This window comes from Uranotaenia lowii, chromosome 3, assembly GCF_029784155.1.
Source record: "Uranotaenia lowii strain MFRU-FL chromosome 3, ASM2978415v1, whole genome shotgun sequence".
Taxonomy (NCBI): Eukaryota; Metazoa; Arthropoda; class Insecta; order Diptera; family Culicidae; genus Uranotaenia; species Uranotaenia lowii.
Genome location: NC_073693.1, coordinates 121,545,812 through 121,567,820, shown reverse-complemented (window position 1 = coordinate 121,567,820; position 22,009 = coordinate 121,545,812). Strand labels below are relative to the sequence as shown.

Below are 22,009 nucleotides of genomic sequence, written 5' to 3'. Positions count from 1 at the left end.
CTTTGTTAGTTTTTTTACTGCATTTGGTTCCAAACTCTGCAGTTCAAATTAAAGTACATTTCAATTCTCAATTCTGGTGAACTTCCTTTACCCTTTTTTGAAGCATGATTATTTATGTTTTAAAACACCCGCTAAACTTTGTTTTACCCCAAATTCAGCAATATATTGTTATAAATGTTTAACCTTATCTTCACGTTCACGTCCTTCTTTGTCAAGCAATTTGGAGGCAGCAATCAATGTTTATTAACGTTGAATAATGAAATTGCTCTAGAAAACGGAAAGTTTAGTCAAACAATCTAAAAATTTTCCAATTCGTCTTTCAGAAATTTAATTTTTGTGCCATTTCCTGTCCAGTCTAAGTCAAGATCATCTCGCTGTGTTAAAACAGCTCACCCATTTTGGTTAAAATTATTTGATTGTTTTTGCGTAATGTCTTATCACTGTTTAAAGAATTAGTAAGTAAATTTTTTCGATATGTTAAAACTTGCTTATTTACTGAGTATCATGAGCTCACTCGCTAAGTTTTAAAGTATATACCAAAGGTATTTTGTTTCGAATTAAACAAATGCTAACAAAAAGATAATAAAAACCCTTGAAACGATTTGAAGGTAGGGGGAGTAATACAGTACAATAAATTTTGAAGAATGTTCACACTAGCTTGTGCACCAAATTCAACGTAAATGTTTTGAAAGATTGCTCAAGTTGTTCGGAATTTTATATTTATATATTTTATCAAAAGATGGAGGAGCACTTAGTAAAAACATTTCTCGTTTTATCAAAACTTCCTTTCTTCCTTCCTTTGTTCGAAGCGTGTCGATTTCTATTTTGACTTTGTAGGTATGGCAGCTCTCGGTTTAAAGAAAAAAAATGGGGTCCTTTTTTATCTGTCTGTTCCCTATAGACTCGGAAACTACTGAACCGATTTGCGTGACTTGACAGGATGAGTCTTTAAGGGTTGGGGTGTAACGATCACTGCTAGGTGGATGGGATTGCGGAAGGAACATACTCCGCTTAAAGCGCCAAGCAAGACAAGAAGTTGTTTTGCATGCGAAGTAGCAATATCGTTCGGTGCCCGACGAGACTCTCAAGGCGAGTTTGGTTTTAAAGATCGCGATTCCTTCCAACCGTAGACAGAGTTGTAACCGGCACTATTTAAGGCAAAAACTCTAAGAAAAATCTTTATAGGGAAACATCTGATCCAAAAGTATCAAAAAAACAAGGAACCAACCCAAAAACAACACTACCAGTTCTCCTCTCAGCTTCCAGAAGTTACTTAGTTTTATTTAAAATTGCACAAGTTAATTTGTTTCGGTGTTTCTAATCTTCCTGGTGTTCAAAGGGTAGGTCTCACGGTAAGAGTTGGTAATCTTCCCACCCAAACTTGTGCCTGTCCAACAAGGGCTAATGGACAGAATTACGATCGATCGATTTTATCAAAATGCGTTCATTTTATTTGAGGTGGTGAAATGTGTGGGTCTGACCTTATTTTTCAGCTTTCCTTAAGTTCGGTGAGTTGCTCCCACGATGACGGGTATCCTGCGGTGGTGGTGGCGGTAGCGGTGGTTAAGTTGATGCGTGCACGTCTTACTCCAGCTTCTAACTCCGAACCAATTGGCGATGGTTCGGCTTGCTCCGAAGTTCACTGTAGAAGATTCCGGCAATTGACGACCGGAAGATCTCCGACGAAGGTCGTGGTACCCTTCGCTGGCCCACGATGCGACGGAGCTATCCCAACTCTGCAGGCGAACACTATGTCCGAACCCCAGAGCCGTAGAATAGCTCAGGCTGAGCAACCGTAGTCACCCAAAACCCTACACCGTTGCTAACTCCTTCACTTGAAGGAATGTTAGTCCTGAACTTCGAGCGGGGAATGGCCACGGGGTCACACGATTGGCAGTGACCGATTGCAATCACTCACCAGTGATTGGTTCCGAAACGGCTCACACGGGCCTGGTTCACGTCCTCACCACGTTTATTTAACGATTGGTTAAATTATTTTTCTCGATTAATTAACGTATCGACGGCTTAAATTATATCGAATAACTTCGAAATATTATGCGTGGAAACACTTTAATATGTCGCTATCAGTTCCCACATGGAACGCACAAACCGTTCACTATACCGGTCGATTCGAGAAGAAACCAGTAATGTAGTCTCAGGTCATTCCCCCCCCGAAAGTATAAAAAATGTATCTCAATCCACTACTACAGGTAAGTGCCTTTTTCAAAAATTCTCTTACTTGTTAAAAATTTAATTGGCTATCTGCCAGCATTTTATCAGCGATCAGATGTGTTCTGATCCACGGCTGGAAAGAAATGAGTGGTTTGTATTCTGACCACTAGGAGCGCTAGCTATGCTAAAAAGCACTCGAATGACCACTGCTATTTCCCCATACAAGACGGTGTCTTGGCTAAACTGGGAACTTTAGCGAAAGTATGCGAAAGTATGAGGTAATTTGGATTCGAGCAGTTATCTTCACATTGGCTTTACTTATTGTAACTTGTTACATTTCCCCCGTACTTAGGAGAAAAATTTTCCATGAAAATTTTATTTTTCTTTTTAAATGTTACTTCGATAGTTCATTATTGATTATTTGTTAATTGGATCGGCATATCTTTAAATACAAAAAAAATTACTTACATATGTCATTAATTACTTCCTTTTTTCCCAGTGGACATATTGAATTCGTGGTCCCGACATCGACGGAAATTCTTACGTTCTGGTCGCCTTCAACCTAGTTTTTCTTCACGACATGTAACATCTTAATTATTTAACATAATCCACTCTTCATACTTCTCTCGGTTATGATTTTTTTTCCTTCCGTTCTTTAATTCAATCCCTTTTTTTATTTGAACTACTTTCCGTTTTTTTGAATCAGCATTCACCACTGCATTAGCATTTATTGCATTCTTCCACTGTTCTCCATTAGCCCTTTTACCCAATAACTCTTCATCCATTTTGCATAGAATTCATTCATAGTTCTCATATTAACCGATGATTACGAACGCGCGCGAGAGTTTGACCATTCCTACTCGAAGAAACCGGAAGCACTGGCGTGGCGAAAGAAATTCTTGGTTGACAACTAAAAGTTCCCTAGAATGATGCTTCCGAATATTCCGACACGAAATGGCAGTGTCCCTAAATCATGCCCTAAATCTCAAGTCTTTTCTTATTCTTTGATGGCTCAACTTCCTGAATCGGCCTTTTTTTTTTTGATACTCCTATCCCTTAGCATATGTTGAATGGACACCTATCCCCCCTTGCGATGTTCTTTTTTTGACGTTTCTCTACTCATCGCCAGGTTTTCCGAACTGCCAACCAACACAGCACCTATTTCCTTCATAGTTTCCGTCGCGGTTTTTGTGCGCTCAAATTCGTAAATGCAAGCGATCTCGGTCTGTTCTATCTCGCGGTCGGTATTTAACTCGGGAATCCTATTCGAACATTTGTTATGTTGTTCAACGAGTGCTCTATATGTTGCAAATTATGCTGGTGACTTACGACCGTTTTAACATTACCCTCAAAGGGTGGAGGATTCCTTTGGTTTCGTCAGTTTTTGACTTGCAAGTTACCTACATATGTATTGAGCAGGTGTTGATATTTCTGTGTGTGTGTTTGACCTTGCCCTTGACCTTGACTATCTACAGAGATACAGATGAATTGAAAACCGATAATCAAAACAAAACCGAAAAACTATTTTTGCTCAACTGCATCTCAAACTGTGTGCTAGGGTTTGCAATACCGTTTTCAAATTTTCACATCGAAGACTTTTTTTTAATTTTCAAGTTATTCTTTTGGAAGTTCGTTTTTAAGACCCTTAAATGAGAATATTTTTCGCTCTTTCGTCTTTTAAAAAATCATGACTTAAATTTTAATCGTTTTTTTTTTTGAAGTGATTCAAAACTTACGCTGTCATGGTCTTGAATGTTGACTCTTCAAGGCCTCTTCCATATTACATAATTCAAATTTTAGGATTCACACCTGCCTATGCGTACACAAACTACATTGCTGTTGATAGTTGGTCATCATCTGTTGCCTCTACAGACTCGCACATTATTCGATCATCTACTCCCCTTCTCGATATGTTAGACATATCCCTCCAGGTATGTTCTATCTTAGCCAGGCTGTTGTGTTTTGTGAACTCTAGGCCGGTGGTAACCTGTGTAGGTTAAATAATATTATTTCCGTTGTAAATCCGCAGAACGGAAAACTCCCAGTTTTTTTCCTTCCATATCTTCTAATTCGTAACAATGAGATCCTCGTTTTGCTACGATTTTTGCTTCCGTGTATGCCTCAGCTAATTTTGAATTGTAACCTTTTAATTTGTTGGATAACGTGTAGTTTTTTTTAAAGACTACCTCTCCTAATTTAAAATCTTGCGTATTTTTAGATGCTCTTAAATTATAATATTTCCCATATCTTTGATAGGCCTTTTTCAAATTTTCTTTCACCCTCAGGAATATATTTTTCATATCCCCTTTCATTTTTTCTGGGTCATACTCAATTTCTAAAGCTGTTTCCCTTATTTCCCCATATTCTTCTCCCGACCGAATATAGTTCCTACCAAAATTTATAAAATATGGAGTGAAATTTGTAGATTCGTGTACCGCGGTTCTTATTGCATTTGCAATTTCTTGTAAATTTTCATCCCATTTATTTTGTACTCCTCCCTTTAAAAACGCCCGAATTGCAGAGACGATAACTCGGTTCACCCTTTCTGTGGGGTTATTCGCGGGATGGTAACTTGCATTGGTCCAATGGTTAACTTTATATTTGTTCATTAACCCTTTAAAAGCCGCTGATTTAAATTGTGGTCCATTGTCCGATATCAAAATTTCCGGCACGCCAAACATTAAAAATATCATTGATTCCAGAAAGGTTGTTAATGCAGTTGTTTTGGCTTCTCGCATTGGCTGTATAATCACAAACTTCGAGAAATGGTCGGTCAACACTAGCAGCACAGTATTCCCGTTTTTAGATCGCGGAAAAGGTCCCATGTAATCAACTGAAATAACTTGCCATGGCATTTCAGCTAACTTTGGTTTCCCCATAGGTGGTATTCTGGCTGTATTTGGGTGCTTCGACTTCTTGCACGTGTCACACCCTCGACAGTATCGCTTTACCTCTCCTTCCATACCTGGCCAGTAATACTTTTCCTGTATTTTCTTCAAAGTTTTGTATGCTCCGAAGTGCGCAATATTATGTTCTGCTTCTAGTATTTTAATTTGATCTGCTTTTGATGGCATGAGCTTCCAATCATATCTTGGATCCGACGGGTTTCCGGACTTTACGTATTTGTACACATGATCCCGAATGACTCTAAAATTAGAATATTTTTCCTCATTATTCTTGATTTTAGTTTTGAGTGCTTCCAAATCTAGATCTATGGTCAATGTGTCGACTTCCGGTATCGCTCTTGACAACGCATCTGCCATAATATTGAGCTTCCCTTTCCTGTATTCTAAAGTCATTTCGTACTGTTGTAATTTTAATGCCCAACGAACTAGTCTTGCCGAATTTCCTTCAATGCTCACCTGGTTAAGCCATTTCAAAGATTGGGCGTCCGTTACTACCTTGAAGTGGGTTCCTTCCACGTAATGTCGAAATCTTTCAATTGCTAGAATGACTGCTAAGCATTCACGTTCTGTTGCTGAATATTTACGTTGTGTAGCTGAAAACTTCTTCGAAAAGTATGCGATTGGTCGCCGTACACCCTCCTGTTGTTGTACTAGTACAGCTCCCGCGGCCACATCTGATGCATCCGACTCAATTGTGAATTGCTGGCTAAAATCTGGATTTGCTAAAATTTGATGAGAAATCAATAGACCCTTTACTTCTTGTAAAGCTTTATCTGCTTCTGCCGTCCAGATAATTTTAGATTTGGCTTTTTTTAACAAATCTGTTATCGGACTAAGAATTGTACTATAGTTTGGCACGAATTGTTTGTAGAACCCTAACATTCCCATAAGTCTTCGCACTTCCTTGACTGTCTTTGGTGCTGGATAGCTCAAAATTGGTTCTAATTTTGAACTATCTATTGACAATCCGTCTTCCGATAGATTGTATCCCAAGTAAGAAATTTGTTTTTGACAAAATTTAGACTTTTCTACACTTATGGATAAATTGGCTCTTCTTAATCTTTCACTTATTGTTTTCAACAATTTCAAATGTTCTTCCATAGTCTTTGACGTAATCACTATATCGTCCAAATATACAAAAACCTGAGGCTCTAAATCAAACCCCAGCACTTTGTTCATCAGTTTGGTTTGACTTATCGGAGCTCCAGATAACCCAAACGGCATCACTTTGAATCGGTATAGGGATTTACCAGCTCTAAATGACGTATAATCTCGGCTTTCTTTTGCCAGTGGAATCTGCCAATAAGCTTTCGAGAGATCTATCGTCGAGAAATATTTGGCTTTTTCTATTCTCCCCAAAATCATTTGCATATCCGGAAATGGATATGCTTCTTTTTTTGTTACTTCGTTGATTCGGCGACAATCCAAACACAGTCTCCATTCTCCTGAAGACTTTTTTACGGGCAATAGCGGGTTACACCAATCCGACTGTGACTCCTCTATTACATCTAACTCTTTCATCCTTTGTATCTCTTTCTCCATTTCGTTTTGGATTGCTGGTGACCATCTATACCTCGGAGGTTTCTTTGGTTTCTCTCCTTCCAGAATATCAATCCGATGTTCCATTAACTGAGTCCGTCCCAGCTTTCCGTTGCCTTTCAACTCCTTCACTATTTGTTCTAGCTCCAATCGTTCTGTTTCTGAGAGTTCGTGCTCTGTTTGTATCCGCTGTATTTCGACATCCTTTGGAGGTTCAACCGATGGTAAGTCAAGACTCCTATCTTCCTCCTTCTCTTCTGGCTTCTGACATTCTTTTGTTGGCTCTAAAACAAGATTTACTTCCTTAACCTCTTCTACAAAATAATTTTCTAATAAACAATTGGATATTTGACCATGATCAACTTGATTTATGTCCAAACGCGCCAGGCGACCATTTTCTTCCATCGCAGGTGAAATCTTAAACGACTCCCAAAAATCGTTTCCAAGAATCAACTTCTTCGAGATGTTAGGGACTATTAAAGTTGGAATAACCTTCGTTTTTGACCGAAAGGTGTATGGAATGTAGATAACTTTGAGACACTCATGTGATGTCCCGTCGGCTGTACGAATTTTCAAATTTGTGGAGCTGGTTCGAAATTGATGTTTTCCTATTAGTTTCTCATCACTTAGAATACTCACTGCAGCTCCTGAATCTAGTAAACCTTCCAACTTTGTTCCTAGTATCGTAACTTCAATATGTGGACATTGATTTTCACGTACATGAATTGTCAACACTTGTGCAAATTTATCGAACCTAATTGGCTTGGGAGACATCAGCTTCCTCTCCGAAGGAATGCTCCCTAATTTCCTTCCTGGTACTCGTTTTTTTGTTGCTCATTTCTACCCCTCCTGTGATTTCCTGGACATGAAGATGCTACTACGTTTTGGTGACCACAAATATGACAAAATCTTTGTTTGCCTCGTTGACAATTCCTCCAATAATGCCCGAATTGCTTACAATTCCAGCATAAAATCGCATTCTCTCTTCCATCAACCGGCGTGTTAGTTTCTGGAACATTTAATCTCATTGGTTTTCTGCTAGGTCCTCCAGCAATAGCGTTCACGTCTTCGAACCCATAACTATTTGTATCCTCCTGTAGTTCCACCTCTTCCAGACAATTAACGTTGAATATTCGATTCCGTTGGCTGTATGCTTTGTAGACCGATTTGTCTAGATCATAGCAAAGACTACACAACACTTCCACGTCTATGTTCGTTGTGTTTATAAATGCTAGATGTGGTCGGTACCAGTCTCTCATGTTCTCTATCAGTATATTTACTTTCGCCTTATTGTCCAAGGGATTCGACATTTGTTGGCTTAACCGTTCGATTTCACTAACAAACGTAATGAAGGGCTCGTGAGGTAACTGTTTTCGATCCCGCATTTGTTGTTCTATGACCTTGTCCTTATTTGGAACTTCGAAACGTAAACGCAGATAATATTTAAAAAGCTGCCACGACGTGAGTTTATTACTAAATGTGTAATACCAGCTTTCAGCTTGAGATTCGGGTTTGAACAAAAAAATTGCGTTTCCCAACAGCTCGATATCCGACACCTGGTTATTTTTTGCTAACACTTCTACTCTTTTGATGAACTCTTCTACCGACATTCCTCTAGGATCACCGCTATATTTTATTTGCCATTTATCAATTGGAATTCTAAATCTTGACTCTATAGGGATGTTGCCTGCAAAAACATTTCTATTCGACGTTTGCGAGTTAAAATTTTCTGTTTCTCCCACGCGTTGCTGAACTTGTTGTTGTCTCTGAAGTCTCTCATAGTCCCACGACGGTATTCCATTGAAATAGCTCTGGGATTGTTGGTGATTCATTCGATTTCCACTTCCGTAATTAGGTGGGTTTAAGTTCTGTCCACTTCCGAAATTCCTCAATACTTCTGGTTCCATCCGAACGTCATTTTGCTGTTGATAGAACCTTCTTGTACGGTTTAATTCTTCCACCATCTGTTGTTGCTGTCGGTCGATTTTATCCTGAAAAATTTGAAGGTTCTGCATCAATTTTTCGGTCATTGTTTGCATCTGAACCGCCAGTTCTTCTTGTACTATCCGATTGATTTCTGTTACATCTCCTTTATTGAATTCTCCTGCTTTCTGCTGCTCTTGATCGCTCTCTTTTTGTACTTCCTGTCCGTTCCGATTGATTGGCGGTTCTCTTTCCTCCCCTACATCTGTCAAATCCATTAAGTCCTGAACCGGAGGTCTAACCTCGTCGTTTTTTCGTCTGCCTCCTGCGGCGCCTTGTATCTGGATCCCCGGGGTTTGCATGGTTTGTAGTCCCGTTAGAGTTGATGTTCTTTCTTGGTTATTTGCTCTGATTTCTGAAGATCTGGGTACTCTAGCTGGTGGTGGAAATCCCCAAAGTGAATCAGTTCCTGTTGTGTTGTTCCTATTGTGCCTTGAATTGATCATTCTCATTCTAGAAACTCTTTCTTCGGGAATTGCATACACATCTAAAATCAAATCTATTTCATCCAAAAATTCTTCTTTCATGTTCACTTGATGTTCATCCACTGCATTAGATCTTAACACTCTTAATCTAAGGTGACGTAATCTTGACAGAAGTGGTTCCCTTGTCCCATTACGCTCAAGTTCTTGCCGAATCGTGACTAGTTTCATCTGTATAACCGTGGAATCAGCCACAATAGTTTTTTTCGCGTGTAATAATCTCGGTTCCATTATCTCTTCCGTTTGTGCTTTTCGCAAAACTTCCCTTTGCTCTTCGATCGAAATTCTTGACGAATACAAATTTCGAATATTCAATTCATATTCGACTTCATCTGGGAGCAGGTCATAAGGGTTAATATAAGTCCCTAGACCAACTTGTTGAACAGCGTAAGCCATAATAAAATTTTTGAATTATCTCTCCAAAAACCTTTCTGATAATATAAGACTGCTGGATGTAATAAAAATTATTATGAGAATAATTCGACTTCCTGATCAAGTCTTCAAAATCAAAATCTATGATACAATTTATTTCAATTTTCAAAGCTATTCTCACTCTTAATTCTTAATTCCGGTTACTGCATAGAATCAATATGACACTGCCGTTTAATTCACTTTTGTACCTATCTATAGTAAACCTTATCAAAATACCAAAAACCCATAAAAAAAAACCATAACCGAATAAGTATCAAACAAGAAAAATGTTGTATCAATTTTTCAATACCAATTACCGATCTTGTTCATAAAAATTCTCTTCTGCTATAAATTATGTAATATGTAAATAATTTTCTTTTGTATATGGATCCAAATGAACTCCAATCAATTTACGTTAATTCTTACTTCAATCCAACTCAAAGATGTATATAATTCCAAAATTTTAAATACTACTAAAACTCAACCCAGTTGGGCGCCAATGTAACGATCACTGCTAGGTGGATGGGATTGCGGAAGGAACATACTCCGCTTAAAGCGCCAAGCAAGACAAGAAGTTGTTTTGCATGCGAAGTAGCAATATCGTTCGGTGCCCGACGAGACTCTCAAGGCGAGTTTGGTTTTAAAGATCGCGATTCCTTCCAACCGTAGACAGAGTTGTAACCGGCACTATTTAAGGCAAAAACTCTAAGAAAAATCTTTATAGGGAAACATCTGATCCAAAAGTATCAAAAAAACAAGGAACCAACCCAAAAACAACACTACCAGTTCTCCTCTCAGCTTCCAGAAGTTACTTAGTTTTATTTAAAATTGCACAAGTTAATTTGTTTCGGTGTTTCTAATCTTCCTGGTGTTCAAAGGGTAGGTCTCACGGTAAGAGTTGGTAATCTTCCCACCCAAACTTGTGCCTGTCCAACAAGGGCTAATGGACAGAATTACGATCGATCGATTTTATCAAAATGCGTTCATTTTATTTGAGGTGGTGAAATGTGTGGGTCTGACCTTATTTTTCAGCTTTCCTTAAGTTCGGTGAGTTGCTCCCACGATGACGGGTATCCTGCGGTGGTGGTGGCGGTAGCGGTGGTTAAGTTGATGCGTGCACGTCTTACTCCAGCTTCTAACTCCGAACCAATTGGCGATGGTTCGGCTTGCTCCGAAGTTCACTGTAGAAGATTCCGGCAATTGACGACCGGAAGATCTCCGACGAAGGTCGTGGTACCCTTCGCTGGCCCACGATGCGACGGAGCTATCCCAACTCTGCAGGCGAACACTATGTCCGAACCCCAGAGCCGTAGAATAGCTCAGGCTGAGCAACCGTAGTCACCCAAAACCCTACACCGTTGCTAACTCCTTCACTTGAAGGAATGTTAGTCCTGAACTTCGAGCGGGGAATGGCCACGGGGTCACACGATTGGCAGTGACCGATTGCAATCACTCACCAGTGATTGGTTCCGAAACGGCTCACACGGGCCTGGTTCACGTCCTCACCACGTTTATTTAACGATTGGTTAAATTATTTTTCTCGATTAATTAACGTATCGACGGCTTAAATTATATCGAATAACTTCGAAATATTATGCGTGGAAACACTTTAATATGTCGCTATCAGTTCCCACATGGAACGCACAAACCGTTCACTATACCGGTCGATTCGAGAAGAAACCAGTAATGTAGTCTCAGGTCATTCCCCCCCCGAAAGTATAAAAAATGTATCTCAATCCACTACTACAGGATAGGGGCCTTTTTCAAAAATTCTCTTACTTGTTAAAAATTTAATTGGCTATCTGCCAGCATTTTATCAGCGATCAGATGTGTTCTGATCCACGGCTGGAAAGAAATGAGTGGTTTGTATTCTGACCACTAGGAGCGCTAGCTATGCTAAAAAGCACTCGAATGACCACTGCTATTTCCCCATACAAGACGGTGTCTTGGCTAAACTGGGAACTTTAGCGAAAGTATGCGAAAGTATGAGGTAATTTGGATTCGAGCAGTTATCTTCACATTGGCTTTACTTATTGTAACTTGTTACAGGGGAAGCTTCCTGTAATAGTTTGAGACCCCTCCTACTCATTTTATTTTTCACACAATTCGAGAACTTATTAAGCAAACGGAACCAAATTTGGCATTCGAGGGTATATGGGTAGGAAGAATATTTTAAAGATGGTATAAAACTCCTCCCTCATTCAATTGTGGAAATAAAAAAGGGGGAGGGGCCACCCATGCAATTTTTCTCCAAATTCGAGAACCTAATTATACAAATGGAACCAAATTTGACATGGCTGGTTATTTGGGCACGAGAAATGAATTCTATGTTTCTATGAACCTCTCATACAGTTTTATGCATTACTCGAGAACTAATAAAAAAAAAAACAAATTTATTATGGAAGTACAGTACCGTTCATAATTGTATAGAAATTGGAAGCTCGCGCTCTGTCTCTGGTGATATTTTTTAATCAAATTCTCCGTGTAAGATAGATCAACACTATCATATCACAAAATTTGAGCTTTCTAAAGATTGTGTTGCCTGAGATACAGTAATTCTACGAAAATCGGACTTTTTGGACTTTTACCATTCAAAATGCAATATCTCAGAAACTACGCAACGTTTTTTATTGAAATTTTGCAGAGATTTTGTCCCGCTGGTTTTCCAGCAAAATTTTTAGCAAAATGAATTGCTGGAAACGATCAGCAAACCCAATTGCTGGAAAACCAGCAATCTGAAAAATGTGGTTTTCTGGAAACTTACAAATGTTTGGTTCAAATTAATTTGCTTTTGTTGCTTTATTATTATTTTTTCCCAAAATAAGGAATATCTCCATTGAGTTGTTTCATTTATTAATTTCATTTATTCCCAACTATAGTTTTGACAATTTTGGTAGTTTACATGATTTTGAACGGCTGTTCCGTGGCGCTCGGGTCATTTTTACTAATTAATTAATATAACTTAACTACAAAAAGATCTACTTACAGATTAGGTCACCTCAACATGTCGATATTTTCATTAAAAAAACACCGAACTGGCCGATACAGTTTCACGAAAATAACAAGTCCCCAATTTGACAGATCGATTACTGATTTTCCAGCAATTCGGATCGGTTGCAAGAAATACCAAAAAAATAAATAATGTTAGCTGGTTTCCATCAAATATTGTCGACATTATTTGTTTTGCTGGTTTTTCCAGCGACCGATCTGAATTGCTGGAAAATCAGCAATTCTGTCAATTCGGGTACTTGCTATTTCCGTATAATCGTAAAAATGTAGAATTGGTCAGTTTTGTGTTTTCTTATGAAAAAGTCGACAAGTTGAGGCGAACTGATCGGTAAGTAGATTCTTTTGCTTTAAATTTAAAATACAACCGACAGAATTTGTCATATTTTCCAGAATAATGACCAAATGCATGACCAAGAATGACCAAATGCAGCTGCTGGTGCGCCACGGCAAAATTAATTAAGGAGAGAATTTACAGCCGTTAGAAAACATGTAAATTATGAAAAAAAGTGTGTCTTAACTATAGTTTGTAATAAATAAAAAGAATAAATGAAACAAAACAATGCAGATATTCCTTATTTTTGGGGAAAAAATAATAAAACAATAAAAACAAATCAATTTGAAAAGAACATTTGAAGGTTTCCAAAAAAGCACGTTTTTTAGATTGTTGGTTTTCCAGTAATTGAGTTTGGTGATCGTTTCCAGCAATTAATTTTGCTGGAAAACTAGCGGGACAAAAACCAGCAAAATTTTGCTGGTTTCCAGCAATAAAAATTTGCTGTGTATCGTTCTAATCGATTTTTTCAAGGCTTAAGAATCGATCCAAAAATCGGAAATTTGAGTTCAAAAGATCGATCCAAGATCGAACAATCCTACTGAGAACCAAGCTTAATCGAAATGGGTTAGCGACTGTTCGAGTTATGTCGTATAACACATTAATTTCATATGGAACTTCCTAGATTCAAAAGAGTTGAAGGTCACTCATTGCAATATATAACCTTGTCATGTTGAACCTTGCATTGCATGTGTACCAAGTTTTATGGAAATCAGTTGAAAATTGTATGAGCTCTGTGTTTATTTTTCTATCAATTTCGTATGGGAGTCCCCATTTGAAAAGCGCAAGAAGTCATCATCTAGCCGCCTTAAGCTTGAAATTCTGGGACTAAGCGAAGTCCGTTGGCCTAACACTGGAGAACACAAGACACAGTCCGGGCAAGTCCTGCTTTACTCTGGCATACGAGGAGAACATGCTACTCGGGAACGAGGAGTTGGTTTCCTGTTAAGCCTGCAGGCCCATGCGGCCCTCATAAGATGGGGACCGATAAACGAAAGAATAATCGTAGCCAGATTCAGAACACGGGTTAGAAACCTTACAATGGTCCAGTGTTATGCGCCAACTGACGTTGCCGATTTGCAGGAGAAAGAGCAGTTTTACAGTCAACTGAACAGCGTGGTAGAGAGAATTCCGAAGGGTGACATTCAAATCCATTTGGGCGACTTCAACGCAAAGATTGGCTCCGACAATCAAGACCTTGAGCGTATCATGGAGCGCCATGGCCTAGGACAAATGAGCGAAAACGGAGAACTGTTTGTAGAATTTTGTAGCAACAACAACATGGTGATCGGTGGATCGCTCTTCCCCCATCGACCAGCACATAAGGTCACTTGGGTATCCCGAGATGGCCGAACAGAAAATCAAATTGATCACATCTGCATCAGCCGAAAATGTAGAAGGAGCTTTCTTGATGTCCGCAACAAGCGAAGCGCAGACATTGCATCTGACCATCACCTCGTCCTTGGCGAGATACGACTGAGAGTTGCGCGTGTCCAACGGCTCGAGGAGAAAATCGGGTGTCGATACGACGTCCGCCGGTTGGAGAATCCAGAGGTGAAAAGGGCATACGTTGAACAGCTAGAATCCCGAGCCTCGGAGCTGCCGACAGACCGAACAGTCGAAGAACAGTGGTGTGGAATCAACAATGCCTTTATCACTACGAGCCATGGTACTCTCGGTAAAGTTTGTGGAAGAAGAAGTGAATGGATGTCGGATGAAACTTGGAGGATGGTCGATGATCGGAGAAAGGCGAAAGTCTGAATTGAGCAGGCATGTACCGGGTCAGCCAAAGCAGCCGCCCGCTTTCGATATGCGGAGCTGGAAAAGGCAGTTAAACGAGCTTGTAGACGTGACAAGAGAGCCTGGACAAACTCCGCCGCCTCAGTGGTGCAAGGACTAATGCAAGAATGCCGCTGAAAGACCGAGCAGGTCAGTTTTTGACCAATCGAACAGATCAGCTCAAACGATGGACTGAGCACTTCGAACAACTCTTCCGAGTCACGAATAGCGATGGCCAACAAAACCCGCAGCTCGAAGCGCCAACAGTAAGTCGCATAAATGGCGTCAAATCGGAAGCGCCCTCGCTGGTTGAAATAGAAGCGGCAATCAAAAACATGAAATCTAATAAAGCACCTGGGATCGATTGCATCCTTGCTGAAATGCTGAAAGCCGACCCTGCCCTGTCAGCACAAATGTTGCACCGCCTTTTCGCTGACATCTGGGATACTGCAACATTCCCGGCCGACTGGATGCAGGGTATCCTCGTAAAGGTCCCGAAGAAAAGAGACCTAACAGAGTGCGGTAACTGGCGAGGCATAACGTTGATCTGTACAACCCTCAAAGTACTCTGCAAAGTGATCCTGAACAGGATCCAGGAGAAAATCGACGCTACACTCCGACGGCAACAAGCTGTATTCCGATCCGGACGATCATGTGTGGACCACATCACAACGCTACGAATCATACTGGAACAAATCAACGAATTCCAGGACTCTCTTCTGCTGGTGTTCGTTGATTTCGAAAAAGCATTCGACCGATTTAACCATGAAAACATCTGGGCGGCTCTAAGGCGACGAAGGGTCCCAGAGAAACTAGTCCATCTCATCGAAGCACAATACGAGGCATTTTCGTGCAAGGTCTTGCACGACGGTGTCTTGTCCGAACCAATCTCGGTAACTGCTGGAGTGAGACAAGGATGTATTTTATCACCGCTACTTTTTCTAATCGTAATGGATGAGATTCTGACTGCACCGAACCGAGGATTTCCGTGGAATCCTTCAACAATGGAGCATCTGAACGACCTTGACTTGGCTGACGATATTGTTTTGCTTGCCCAAACGCAACCGGATATGCAGAGCAAACTCGACGACCTCACAGAAAGTTCCAAGGCAGCAGGTCTCAAAGTCAATGTCGGAAAGACCAAGTCGATGGAGATCAAAACAGGAAATTCCTCCAATTTCATGGTAGCTGGGCAACAAGTTGAGAAAGTGGAGTGCTTCCAGTATCTTGGTAGCCAGATAACGCCTGATGGTGGTACCAGGAAAGACATCGAAACCCGGATCAGAAAGGCCCGATTTGCGTTTGCGAGTCTCCGAAACATCTGGCGGTCACGCCAGATCTCTCTACGAACAAAAATCCGAATCTTCAACTCAAACGTCAAATCCGTATTGCTGTACGGGTGCGAAACTTGGTGCACATATACGGTGACGACGCGAAAACTGCAAGTATTTGTAAACCGCTGCCTGCGGAATATCATCCGCGCTTGGTGGCCTGGCAACTGGATCTCGAATGAGGAACTACATCGCCGGTGTCATCAAAGGGCGCTAGAAATCGAGATTCGGGAACGTAAGTGGAGATGGATTGGGCACACGCTGCGAAGAGATGAAAACGAGATTTGCAGAGAGGCGCTAGATTGGAATCCAGAAGGTCATCGAAGAAGAGGCAGACCCAGAAATTCGTGGCGGCGAAGCCTAGCCGCTGAAATCCGAACTGTCGACGAGAATCTTGACTGGGACCAGGTGAATACGCTGGCTCCGGATCGTCAACAGTGGAGGTCTTTTACCACGGCCCTATGCACCGGAGGATCGGCGCGGGATCATTAAGTAAGTAAGTAAAGTATTCAAGTTCCCTTTTCCGATCGCTCTCGCTCTTTTAATCGATGCAAGCTAAGTTTATCTTACTACAGTTTATCTTAAACACAACTTATAAAATTCTTAAAATCTAAAAAAAATCACCAAACCAATGTTCGAAAAATGTAAAATTGGTTGGCATTATAAACTTTAAATCGTCCATTTTTTCTCTTATACGACTATGGCTGAAGGTCTCAATTGAGCTTTCTTCAAAGCGATTTACCTCATACACCACAAAAAGATGACGTCATTTATCGAGAAAGCTAAAGCATCAGCCCAATTATCTATGTTGTCTAATATCTGTACAGCTTCATTCGAAATAAGCAGATGGAATACTCCCCCAGTTGTCAGTTTTGATTGTTTACTGGAAATTGTTTAGAATAATATATTTTTAAAACTTATTTTGGTACCTTGTTTTTTTTAAGGTCCTGTCAATTTTAATCACTGGGGATCATTCATTGTTCTTGATAATACCGGTTCAAACAGAGTGTTTTAAGAAACATAGCAAAACAATTTTATGATATTTCAATGAAAAAGAGACTTAACACATTAATGATCAACTAATAGCACACAAAAAAACAGCTTTGACTGTTTCAAATGACGCAGTAATGATGTTTTCTGATTAATTTGAGCAGAATTATTAAAAAAGAGTGCTTCTAAAAATTATCCGATTTTGTCGCTTTCCCCAATTTGTCACCCTAAAATGCATCATGGGGGTGACAAAATCGAGGATTCACTGTATCACATTTTGTGGGCCGGCAAAAGGGGTCGTCCATATTGTGGCATGGGCAAATGATATCAGATGTTAAAAAACAGTTTAAACTTTTAATTGGTATGATTGATAGCAAATTACTCCGGATAAGGTCTTCCTCAAGCACAAATGTGGAAAGCTTGACAATATGTAAACAAACTGTCAGCATTTTTTCAATGAAAGTATTTTTCAGCTCAGAAGATTTTTTAACTTAATTTAAGTTACAGTGCACGACAAAATAAGCATAGTCGTAAAATCAAGTTGTCGCCAAAATTTTTAAATCATTGTTTTTATTCACTTTAGGAATTTCAATTTGAAATATGCTGAATATGCACTATCTACTGGTGAAAAAAAATATTTCGAAATTTTTAATACGTTCTTCACCGTTAAGAATAGTTGTAGTCTTAGTCAGTTTTTGCATGGACAATATTTATAAAATACGCACTCTTAATAACCTTCTCAGATCGCTATTTCTCTGCATAGAAAATTGTTACGTCTCCTTAAAACTCAAAAAGCATTCAGTTCCCACCAAACCCCCTCGGAACTGAGAGTTTTATTATTTGTTAATTATTTTAAGATTACGGATAAATCCGATAGGATGGTGAAAAAAGCTAGATTCCGTAGATACTTCTAATTTTCAAGCTACAAACGGTCAGGAATGTTTTATATTTCAGCAAAACATGAAACAAGAAAAGGAATTACTTGAAAAACAAAAGGATAAACATCGTGGCGGTTCAGCACGATAGAGGAAGTAAGCGGAAGTCTTCAATCACGATTAAATAACTGTTGAATTTCTCAAAAGTGGCTGAGCACTACTTTAACTGCTTCGAATATTTATCGTAATTTATTTTCAAGACGTTGATTTTAGAGTCTGCTGTCGTTGTCCATGATTTTTTCAAAAGATTATCGATGTCTGGAACAAGCAATGCATCTCACACAATTATACAGCACTTTGCGTGCTTTTGAATGTTCTCTCCGAAAGTTTCTTGTCAGAAAATGTCCACGCTCATGCTTGTTTTTTGAGGTCTAATAGTTCAAACTCACTATGGTGGCTTCAGGTAACCTGTTTCTAGAGTTTTATGAGCTTAGCAATGAATTTCGAACGAATTTGAGATGTTGAGGGCGTTTGAAATGCAAATTAATCAAATCTGTCAACATACCGAACCAATGGTCTTCGTTGGCCAAATCCATTATTTTACTTCAATTGGTAATTACTTTTAATTCGTGAATTGTTTAAAACAATACATTCAGTATTTTAACGAATCATCCAGATAATAGAAACATAGATTTTAAGCCATTTCTCGAAAAAAGTAGCAGTTATTGCTGGTTGTTGATTTCATCTGGGTTATTTTTTCTTATATAGTAATTTGTTCTCCTGGATAATTTTTTTTCCAAGCAATTTTCATTTGGAAAAAATCTTTCTGACGGTTTTCAGCTTGTAGTTTACGAATATATACGGAAACTTGATTTTTCACCATCTTTTCGGATTAAATTGAGCCTAGAAAAGGGAGAACAAATAATAAAAACCTTAGTTTCGACGACTTTTGCAGGAAAAAAAATCCTTTTTGGTTTATAAGATGGAACAGCTTTTTAATCAGAAAAATAGCGATCTGTTAAAGCCATTAAGAATGCGTATTTCATTTCGTCTATGCGAAAACTGACTCCGACTACAACGACGCTAAAGTGGGAAGATCGTTTTAATTTTTTCTTACATCTTTGTATTCGTTTGTTAGAGCAGTTGTTTGATGTGTTTTTCAATATTTCGTTTCGTTTATGGATAAATAAATACCGTATATTAATTCTTTATTGGTACTACTCTCGCAAGTTTGCAATAATCGTACGAAATATTAAAAATCAATTTTATATGATAACTAGCAGACCCGGTAAACTTCGTCTTACCATGTTAAATATGAAGTCCATTTTCCATTTTTTTTTCTTCGTCGATTAACTTTAAAAAAGCATTTAATATTGATTTATTTATTGTCTCGCTTTTGTCAACATGTCCTAGTCTTTTTTTTAACATTAACGCTTTTAACAACGCTTTGTTCTATGGAAATTAAACCTTATAATTTCAACACTTTTTTTATTTACTTATCTTCAATTCAGATTTTTTGTACATAGCCGAATGATCAGGTATCAGGTTCTCGTTGCAAATTCGTTTTTTTTTCAGCACTCGACGTAATCATCCAACTTGGCAAGCCTCGTGCTAGAAAATCCACTTTTTGTTACTTGTTCCATAAATAATTGTATGTTGATAATATGTATGTATCTAAATGAGGTAGCATTTCGCTTTGTTTGTCTGATAAGTTTTCAAATTATGTCAAAAATTTTTTTTTTGTTAATTATAGTCGTTTTACCATCTTTATGGCATTCGCGACTTTATCAACGTTACAGTTGGCGGATCGTTATTGAAAAACTTATCCGGTACAACTGTGTTCGATGTTTATTCTTGGGCTCGAACTCACGGACATCGGCTCAGGTGACAACAGACTTGCCAACTAAGCTATATCACAAGCCCTATGTCAAATATAATTCTCGATTTATGCCTACAAACTTGTATGGATGTCCTTATTGGTTTGATAAGTTTTCAAGCTATACATCGCAATTTATATTGAACTCCCTTCTTTCCACTGCAATGCAGAAAGGTTTGTAACAATCATAGAAACATATCTCGTACCCAAATACTCTCCCATGGTAAAATCATGTTTATCATTTTTCTCGCAATATATTAAACTTGTAGACATGACACATTACAACTTAAAAGTGATGCCAAACAGAACATGTCAGGGTATGAAATCTGACGACTTTTTCTACTGCAAATTACTATATTTTGATTTGTTTCAGCAAAAAGTGCAAATTTAATTCATATTGATAAACTTCTCAATGAATCAAGGAAAAGAATGGTTTTTAAAGAAGAAAAAAATATTTAAATTTTGTTATTTGGTTGAATTATAGCAATTTTCTCTTTTTTTTTGCTGAGGGTCTTTTGAAGACTTTTTAAGGTTCAAACTTACTGACCATATCTGTTCATTAACAATCAAATGCAAAGCAGATTATCAAAAATTGAATGGATCGAAAAAAGTCTGTTCGTGTTTCGACGGTGGTATGAATATTTTTTTAAACATTTCATGTAAACATCACACAAAACCTTAAACTGATGATTTCTGCACCGAGAAGGCTAACAGTTATCAAAGTTTCGTGTTTCTGAATTTTTTATCAAATTTCATTGATATATTTGCAGTTTTTTTGCAGTTAAAGTAAACGTTTGATACTCGACTTCAACTGAAGTTTGTCTTAAACAAAAGACCTTCATTTACAAAGACACTTTTTATAATTTTGAATATCCACTTCAGATTCAACACGCGGGATACCCTTTTCAAAACTTTTCTCATATAATGCCGAATCATTTTAGAGAAAAAATTCCAGTAAAAAGTAGATGTTTCGTGGCTAAAAGGCGCGTTTGAACTTGTTCCACCATGTAAAATGACAGAAGGTAATAGTATTTTGAACACTCTTCGGTCATATTCAAATTTTTCAAAAAAAAATTCTGCTTCCACTGGCACTTCAATCTCAAAAAAGTCTCTTCTAGGTAGGCAAAATACGTAAAACAATAACACACTTTTCATGTTAAGTACGTATTGTATGTTAACAAACAGTACAGTGTTTTCGGTCAATGGTTTAATAAATAGTTGAGTTTATTTCGTCAGATTGTTTGTATGGGCTCAACAATTAATATATGAAGAAATAATTCATCGTTTTTTTGTGAATGTTGAACGTTTGCTAATCATTTTGTTATCTATTTTAAAGGACAGGCTCTTGTTCAGTCCATTTGTTTGTTCATTTTCATAAGATTTTGTTGTGGTTCTGAAAAATTATTACATGTTATTATTTTGACTGCTATCGATAGGAATCAAGGCGTATCGGATTATACAATTGTATGTAAATCTTCTCACTTGCTTCTTTTTTTCAAGCGTCCACAAATATACCTTTATCAGTATTGAATTTATATTTTTAGACAAAAAATGCTGTTTTAATTAACACGAAATCAAAATAGTTTTAATGTTTAAAATCGTTTATATGGTTTTGATTGGGTCGGCAAAATATAAATCTGGGTCACATATAGGCCGCATTCATTAATATGTGCTGTACAAATGTGCTGGGAATCATATAGAAAAATATCACATCTAGGCTTCATAGCGCCACCTCGTGCATTGTCAGTATGCCTGGTTGAAAAATACGCGCTCAAATATTTCCACTGATCAGTATGCTATGCCATGGTAACTATCCTTCCTCGACGTTTGTTTCCGACGCCATTCGTTTCGACGTTTCGACCATAGAGACGAAAAACAAATCGCCCGCCCGGCGCCCAAAGTAAAGAAAATCTCGAAAAATTTGAAGGCCATGACTTTAATTTGATTCAATTTATTACAAATTTAATGATTTCGGACAATTGATGTGACTTTTTGTTGTTTTTATTCAATATAAACCGATTCGCATGCCCACAGAATATTCTAAAAATAATTTCATTTGAATCGGTTGGGTCATTTCGGAGGAGTAGTACTACAAACACCGTTACAAGAGAATTTTATATAATAGATGATTGGCATTTGGTCAGTAGAAAAATTCTGTTTTTCCTCAATAAAAAGTACAAACGTGTTATGTCAACAATGGCTGGAGATAAAACAAGTGGATTTACTCAAATGGAGCAATTAACTGAACCAACTAGTTAGTAGGGTTTAATTTTGATATGAATCATTTTAAAAGTTGTTTTGATAATAAGAAAATATATTCTAATC

General features: G+C 38.3%; 1 protein-coding gene across 1 annotated transcript in view; it reads right to left on the bottom strand.

Annotated features, from left to right (window-relative positions):
* LOC129755575 (Bardet-Biedl syndrome 4 protein homolog) overlaps window positions 1-22,009 on the bottom strand; it is a 50,344-nt gene that overhangs the window by 16,583 nt on the left and 11,752 nt on the right. The window lies entirely within an intron of this gene.